We start from the raw sequence: 8,570 nt of genomic DNA, 5'->3' as shown, positions 1-8,570 counted from the left end.
TCTATTCATGGCCGTTTTCCACTTCCTGGAGTAAAATGACATTTCCTGTATAAATAAATGTGTTGAATTTTTTTAAAAAAACAGTGAATCGATTTAAAGAAAATGATTAAGTAGCTAAGCGTACAGGTGATGCGTGGATACGAGGCAAAGTATGGGAAAGTGAAACCAAATGGCTGATGTTTGGGGTATCACTGGTTTAGGGCTCTGGCTACACTTTGGAGCTCTGGGCTTCGTGCTGGATGCCTCCTCTCGGGCTCCCACTCCCACGGTGTCCCAAACTGGCCACAGCATCTCCCTGAAACCCATTCCTCCTTCTAGTCCCCATCTCAGGGGGCCCCCCGATCCCCTGGTCCCTAGGCCAGCCGGAGCCTGAGCCTCGTCCTGCACCCTTCCTCTCCCCACTCCCTCCCACCCCATCCTCCCTTTCCACAGCCCCATCCTGGTCCAGCCCCAGCCTCCCTCTGCCTCCTGGCTCCCAGTCCTGGGGATCCTCTCCAATACCCACCCATGTGGCAGCCAGAAGGAAATTTTAAAAATAGATCTCAGAGGTCTACCTCTCAGGCCAGAAATTAGGTTTGCAAGAAACACTATTTTATTTTTTATTTAGAGAGATACACATTCCATAGGCAGAATGAGGGCCGTCTCAGAAAGTGAGAGCAACCCTGGGAGACACACATTCCATAGACAGAATGTGGACCGTCTCAGGTGGCTTGGTGGGGGGGGTAGTTGGTTTTTATAGGCTGGGTAATTTCATATGCTAATGAGTAGGAGGAACATTCTAACTATTTGGGGGAAGTGGCAGGGGTTTCCACAAATTGGGCCACTGCCCACTTTTTGGCCTTTTATGGTCAGCCTCAGAACTGTCATGGCACCTGTGGGTGTGTCTTTTAGCATACGCTGATGTATTACAATGAGCATATAATGAGGCTCAAGGTTTATGGGAAGTCAAATCTTCTGCCATCTTGGGCCTAGTTGATTCTAACTAGTTTTTGTTGTTTTCTCAAACGTCTGCGTCATTCTTTTAACAGTTGTGCCCTGCCCCCGTCCCTCCTGCCTCACCTGGAACGTCTTCCCCAGATGCGTGCTTGTCTGACTCCCTTGTGTTTTGCAGGACTTTGCTCAACTATCACCTTTTCTATGACTTCTCAAAAAGTACACCCTCCCTTCCTGTTTTATTGTTAATCTTGTTAGGGAGCCGTTGACCAAAACTGCCCAGCTTGGCCAGGCAGGATGATAAACGCTTGCCTGAGTTGTCTCACAACAGAAGGTCCTAGTAAAGAACGAGGTGCTGCCACTGAAAACTAACTGGGAGAATTCGGGAGGGGCTGAAGGAGGTAGGACATGCCCACCCATAGTATCTCTTGTAAAACCAGCCCAGAAAAGTTCGGGAGGGGCCAAAAGGTGGAGGGAAGAGATGATATATCCTGCCAACCTCCCAGAAACCCTCACGCTGGAATCCATCTTGGCTGAGTGATGTGCGTGCCACCAGGAAGGACCCTGAGTCAGAACGATTGGCCAGGGACAACCCGGAAACTAACCCTATTATAAAACCAGAGACTGTGAGCCACATGGCAGAGCAGTTCTCCTGGGTTCCCTAACCCTGCTGCTCTCCACCCAGGTGCCCCTCTCCAATAAAGTCTTTTGCTTTGTCAGCGTGTGTTTCTCCTCAGACAATTCACCTCCGAGTATTAGACAAGAGCCCTCTCTTGGGCCCTGAAAGGGGTCCCCATTCCTGCAACAATCTGATACTGTATATCAATGGTTTTCAACAGCAACTTGTTAAAAATGCAATTCTAGAAATAAACCCTGGCATGTATGGTCAAATGATTTTCGACAAGGGTGTCCATATCATTCAATGGGGAAAGGACAGTCTTTTCAACGAATGGTATTGGGAAAACTGGATGGATATCCACGTGCAAAAGAATGATGTTGGACCCTTATCTAACACCCTATATAAAGATTAACCTAAAATGGATCAAAGGCCTAAATGTCAAAACTATAAAACTCTTAGAAGAAAACATAGGGGAAAAGCTTCATGACATTGGATTTGGCAATAATTTCTTGGGTGTGATGCCGAAAGAACGGGCAACAAAAGAAAAAAGTTAATTGGACTACATCAAAATTTAAAAGTGTGCATGAAAGGAAACAATCAACAGTGTAACATCAACCCACGGAATGGGAGAAAATATCTGCAAATCATAAAGGGTCAATGTCCAGAATACATATAGAATTCCTAAAACTCAGCAACAACAAAAACCCCACAAAAATCCAATTTTATTTGTTTGTTTGTTTATTTATTTATTGGCCACGCTGCGTGGCTTGCGGGATCTTAGTTTCCCGACCAGGGATCAAACCTGGACCCGGCGCCCCCAGTTCTTCCCTGGGCAGTGGAAGCACGGAGATCCTAACCACTGGACTGCCAGGGAATTCCCTACAATCCAATTTTTAAATGGGCAAAGGACTTAAATAGATATTTCTCCAAAAAAGATATGCAAGTGGCTGATAGGCACATGAAAAGATAATAGACGTCACTAATCATTAGGGAAATGCAAATCAAAACCACTGTGAGCCACTATTTCACGCCCATTAAGGGACAATGTATGTTTCGCCTGTTTATTCTCTGGCTCCCCCCACCCCCCAGCATAGATAATAGCTAATGCTTAGTGGCTTGCATGCCTGTTGGCGGAGGTCATCAAGAGGACACACGTGACTGCCAGTTGACCTGAGAGCTGGGCCCGGGCAATCAGAGGCTCCTCACCCGCTCCCCTGTCCTTGGAATGTACACTGCCCACTGTTCCCACAGTGGGAGCTGCGCCAAAGACACAGCCTTGGGAGAGTAGGGTTTTGTTGAGACCATCTCGACGGTATGTGTGACTGAGCCCAGTTAAGGCCTCTGTATATAAACTTTGAAGATTCTGGCAGGTGGGTAAGGAGATCTACTTATCTTGTGGCTGCCCAAGACGAGCCTCGTATGAACTTTCCCTTGCTTCTTAAACCTGCCGTCTACCAATCTGGACATGCCTCTTTCCTGGGTCTCTCCTTGCCCTCTGTGTACAGGGGCCAGTTTGCAAACCAACAATGCCACAACCTTAGGAGGTAAAGATTGCATTATCAGCGCCCCCTTTTTACAGAATAAGACTCAGATAAGGGGTCTTGCCAAGGCCACATAGCTAGGAAATGGCAGAGCCAGGATTTGGACCAGGCCATCTTGGCTCCTCAGCATGTGTGTGGTCCCAACCTAGAAAACCAAATCATCTGGGCTGAGAGAAGATAAGTCAAGCATCGGCTCCCCGAGGGTGGGAATTTTGTGTGCCTTGTTCATTGCTGAATCCCCAGTGCCTAGAACAGGGTCCGGCACAAAGCACTACCCAGTAAATATTTGTCAAGTGAAGGAATAAATGAATTAAAATAAATACTAAATTTTCAACTGGTTTGTTGTTGTTGTTAATAGTAATAGTAGTTGGACAACGTGGTACAACTACTTTGGAAAATAACTTTTCTTTAAAAGTTGAATATATAGGGCTTCCCTGGTGGCGCAGTGGGTGAGAATCTGCCTGCCAATGCAGGGGACACGGGTTCGAGCCCTGGTCTGGGAAGATCCCACATGCCACGGAGCGACTAGGCCCGTGAGCCACAGCTACTGAGCCTGCGCGTCTGGAGCCTGTGCTCCGCAACAAGAGAGGCCGCGATAGTGAGAGGCCCGCGCACAGCGATGAAGAGTGGCCCCCACTTGCCACAACTAGAGAAAGCCCTCGCACAGAAACGAAGACCCAACACAGTCATAAATAAATAAATAAAAAAATAAAAATTTATTTAAAAAAAAAAAGAGTTAAATACATACCTATCACATGATCCAGGCATTCCAATCCTAGGTATATACACTAAAAAAATGAAAACATATCCACACAAAGACTTGTACATTGATGTTCATAGCACCTTTATTTGTATAATTGCCAAAAACTGCAAACAACACATATGTCCATCAGTGAGTGACTTGATAAACAAATTGTGGTGACCTGATAAACTATTCCACACAATGGAACACCACTCAGAAATAAAAAGAATGAATTATTGTTAAACATGTATGAATCTCAAAATAATTATATTGAATGAAAAAAGCCAGACATGAGAGTACATACTATATAATTTCATTCTAGAAAATGCAAACTAACCAACAGTGATAGAAAGCAGATTAGTGGTTGTCTGGGGATGTGTGGGTGGAGGCATGAGGGATGAAGCGTTTATCAAGAGGCAGGGGGAAATTTGGAGGTGATGGATATATTCATTACCTTTTTAGTCATTATCTTCTTTTTTTTTTTGATGTTCCTGAGAATATACATTTTATTTATTTATTTATTTTTAATTTTTAAATTTTTTTCATGGTTAAGCCATTCATTCTTCTTTTTAAAATGTATTTATTTATTTATTTTAATTAAAAAAAAATGTTTGGGGGGCCGTACTGTGTGTCTTGCGGGATCTTAGTTCCCTGACCAGGGATCAAACCTGCGCACCCTTGCAATGGAAGCACGGAGTCTTAACTACTGGACTGCCAGGGAAGTCCCCTCTTTTTATTTTTTTAATTTTTAAATTTTTTTTTATTAATTTATTTTATTTGTAATTTATTTTTGGCTGCGTTGGGTCTTCATTGCTGTGTGCGGGCTTCTTCTAGTTGCAGCGAGCGGGGGCTACTTTTCATTGCAGTGTGTGGGCTTCTCACGGCAGTGGCTTCTCTTGTTGCGGAGCACGGGCTCCAGGCGTGCAGGCTTCAGTAGCTGTGGCACACGGGCTCAGTAGTTGTGGCTCGTGGGCTCTAGAACGCAGGCTCAGTAGTTGTGGCGCACGGGCTTGGTTGCTCCGCGGCATGTGGGATCTTCCCGGACCAGGGATTGAACACGTGTCCCCAGGGATCTTAGTTCCCTGACCAGGGATCAAACCTGCACACCCTTGCAATGGAAGCGCGAGTCTTAACCACTGGACTGCCAGGGAAGTCCCCTCTTTTTATTTTTTAAATTGAAGTATAGTTGATTTACAACATCATGTTAGTTTCAAGTGTACAGCACAGTGATTCCGTTATATATTCTTTTTCAGATTCTCTTTTTTAAAATTTTTTAAAAATTAATTTTTTATTGAAGTATAGTTGATTTACAATGTTGTGTTAGTTTCAGGTGTACAGCAAAGCGATTCATATATATCTATATATATATTTTTTCAGATTCTTTTCTCAAATAGGTTATTATGAACTACTGAGTATAGTTCCTTGTACTATACAGTAGGTGTCCTTGTTCCTTTTGGTCATCACCTTGATTGTGATGGTGGTTTCACAGGTTTATACATAAGTCAAAACTCATCAACAGTATTCTTTAAATATGTATGGTTTCTTGAATGTCAGGCATATCTCAATAAATCTTGGGGAAAAATAAGCCACAACTGTGTAATGCAACTGAGAACTTTTCCTCTACCACACTGGCTTCACCCATTGACCCTAAAGGCATCTGAGTTTTCAATCTGAGGCCCAATAGACCATGAAGCTATTTCCGCCTGGAGCCCTGAAGAGGCTTTAAAAAAAAGAAAAGAAAAGAAAGCTGGCCTATTTCTGCTTTGGGGCCTGTCACATTTCTCTCCTGAGACCCTGAGCCCACAGGGGACCAATTTCTTGACTAGGGAAGAAAAAAATGAGAATACGCATAGGAAAAAAAAGAAGCCCAGCAGATGGGAACATGGCTAGCTACCCCACTCACAAGTAGGCAGGAGGAGGGTGGATATGGGGGGAGGGTGGCTGTAGTTCTCCCAGGAAACAGGGAGAAAGTCACTGCTGAGAGTGACAACGAGGAAGACGCTGTTAGAGGTTTGAGGAGAAGATCTGATACATCATCTGGGAGAGTCAAGGGACCAGGGGCAGAGGCAAAATTTGTTAGACAGCATTCCAAGTCGGTGGGTATGAATTTAAGGCGAGAGCAGTTAGCATGATTGTGTATTTTTTTTCCATCCACATTCATCTGCACAGATGCAGGCATGCGATAGATGGAGCCTTAGATTTAACAAGGATTGTGGTTTTGCCAGATGAGTAGGGTGGAGAGGGGGAAGTGTGTAGAGAATGTGCGTAAGGGGGCGATTTTAGTGGTTTGTCAAGGAATTTAATCTGTGAAGGTATGAGGGGGTGGAGGGGTCATGGAAACATGGTAGGGCTAATGGATTATCGGAGTTGAGCTTCTGAAGGGAGTGAACTAGAAAGACAGGTGATCAGTAGAGCGCAAGATGCACGAAACTGAGGTTCTAAAGAGGCTGTAGTGATTGAGACGAGGTCTAGGTGTGACCATGGGAGGGACACATAATACTGTACATCAACTATAATTTTTTTAAAAAGTGTTTTTTCAAAAGGCTACAAGCCAGGGGAATCCCCACCTCCATCTGGACGGGCTTGCTGTAGGTGTTTGAGAGCAGTTATGCACACTCGTGACACTGATGGGGATGGCTGGTCCTGGGAGGCCATGGAACAGGCCTGTGTCAAAGGGAGAGGGAGAAGAGATGCTCCTTAAAAAAGAAGCATCTCATAGTGGATAGAGGACCAAAAGGAGCTGGGAATGTTGGCCACCACTATGAACCCTGCAGTTGGGGTGGTTTTGAATCATGAGGAGTTTTGACCCCTCAGCCCATCCTATGGGCTCTACTTTCAAAACAGATCCATAACCTGTTCACTTCAATCCCTCCACGGCCCCCATCCTGACCCCATCCACCTTCTCCAGCCCATTCCCACTGAATTAGCCTCCTGTCTTCCTGCTCCCACCCCACCTCCCACAGTCTGTTTCCCACACCCACAGCACGCAGCCACAGGGCTCCTGTGAACACCTGAGCCAGATCAGGGCCCTCTCCTGCTCGGAACCCTCCTGTGGCCTCACCTCAGAGTAAAAGTAAAAGTCCTCCCCTCCCCATGGCCCAGGAGGACCCTCACAGACTGCCCTCGCCCCCTTTTCTGATGTCATCACTTACCATTTACCCCTCCCTTCCTCTACTCCAGCCACAAAGGTCTCTAGCAATTCCTGGAACACACCAGGCACATTTCACCGCAGGGCCTTTGCACTGGATGTTCCTTCTGCTTGGAATGCTCTCCCCCCAGTATCCACATGACCTCCTCTCTCTCCTATTCAGACCTTTGCTAAAATGTCACCTTCTCGGTGAGGCTTCCCCTGAATATCCTTTTGAGCAGAGCAAACTGCCCTCATGTACTCCTCATCCTCCTTCCCTGTTTTATTATCTTCATAGCAGTTATCACCTCCGATACATATTTTACTGATGTATTGTGCATCTTTCACTAGAATGGAACCCCCGGAAGGAGGGAATTTTTTCTCATCTGGTTCACCATTTTTATCCCAGATGCCCCAAAGAGTGTTAGTTCAATAAACATCAGATGAATGAGTGACTGACCCCAGGGTAGGTCCTTAGAGGGGTGAAAACATACCCACTTTTGGCCCCCAAAGAGCCCAGATTCTAGTGAGGAGACAAAAATTAAATAACTGGTTGTTTTCACATGGCAATAAGAGCAAAGAGGGAGATAAATGGGAAGCCATGATTTTAACTGTGTATGGCGACTAACTAGGCTGGGGTGCTCAGGAGGTGACATTTGAGCCAAGGCCTCTCAAATGAGGAGCAAAGATCTGGGAGAAGGGTGTTTTAGACAGAGGGAACAGCCAGTGCAGAGTCAGGAATGAGCTCTGGGTATCTGATAAACAGAAGGAAAACCAGTGTTTGTGCCATGTAGAGGACAAGTGGAAAGGGTTAGGCATGGATTTGGATGGGCCCACAAGGGTTGGATTATGCCACGGGGGCCCTAAAGAGGGGAGGACTTGTTCTTTCAGATGCTGCCCAGCTGTGGTGAATTTCAGTTGGTCCTTCCCCTCTCTGAGCCTCAGTTTCTGAAATGGAGGTAGACCTGAGGTCCCCTCTGCTTCCAGACATTCTCAGCACTTCTCAAGACCACCCAGCGTTGCAGGTGCTATTACCAACCTCCTACCGGATGAGGAAACAGAGGCCCCAGAATGCTAAATCACTTTCCCAAAGCCACAGAGTAAGTAGGTGCACCGTCCATATTTGAACGCTGGCAGTCTGACCCCAGGACTCATGCTCTTACCCTCCAAGGGATATTGCAGACCCCATCACTGTTAACAGGCACTGCAGTGCACTGGGTATGTGTCTTTGGTGGCAGACAAATCCTGCTATATGCCACTTACAAGCGGTGGGATCCCGGGTAGGTCGCTAGCGTCCCGAGCCCATTTCCCCGTCTGTACAATGTGCACCCCAACATTTACCTCAACCAACAGAACACTTGGCTGACCAGGAGGAATGAGGCGTGATTCCCAAACAACTGTGCGACTTTCTGTGAGGGATGGGGGGCGGGTATTGAGGGGCTGGGGATGTTTGGGGAAAAGGGACGCGGAGTCTTCCCGTTCCTTTTTTGCGTTGTTTCCTCCATTCAACCGCAGAGCAACTCTCGATCTCCCCCCCCTACCCCCCCCCCAATTTTTTTTTCCCCGGGCTGGAAAGAGGTCGTGGTCCCTTTAAGTCCCGCCCCTCCC

This window comes from Balaenoptera borealis, assembly GCF_965194805.1.
Source record: "Balaenoptera borealis genome assembly, chromosome: 19".
NCBI lineage: Eukaryota > Metazoa > Chordata > Mammalia > Artiodactyla > Balaenopteridae > Balaenoptera > Balaenoptera borealis.
This window is presented reverse-complemented; position numbering follows the sequence as displayed.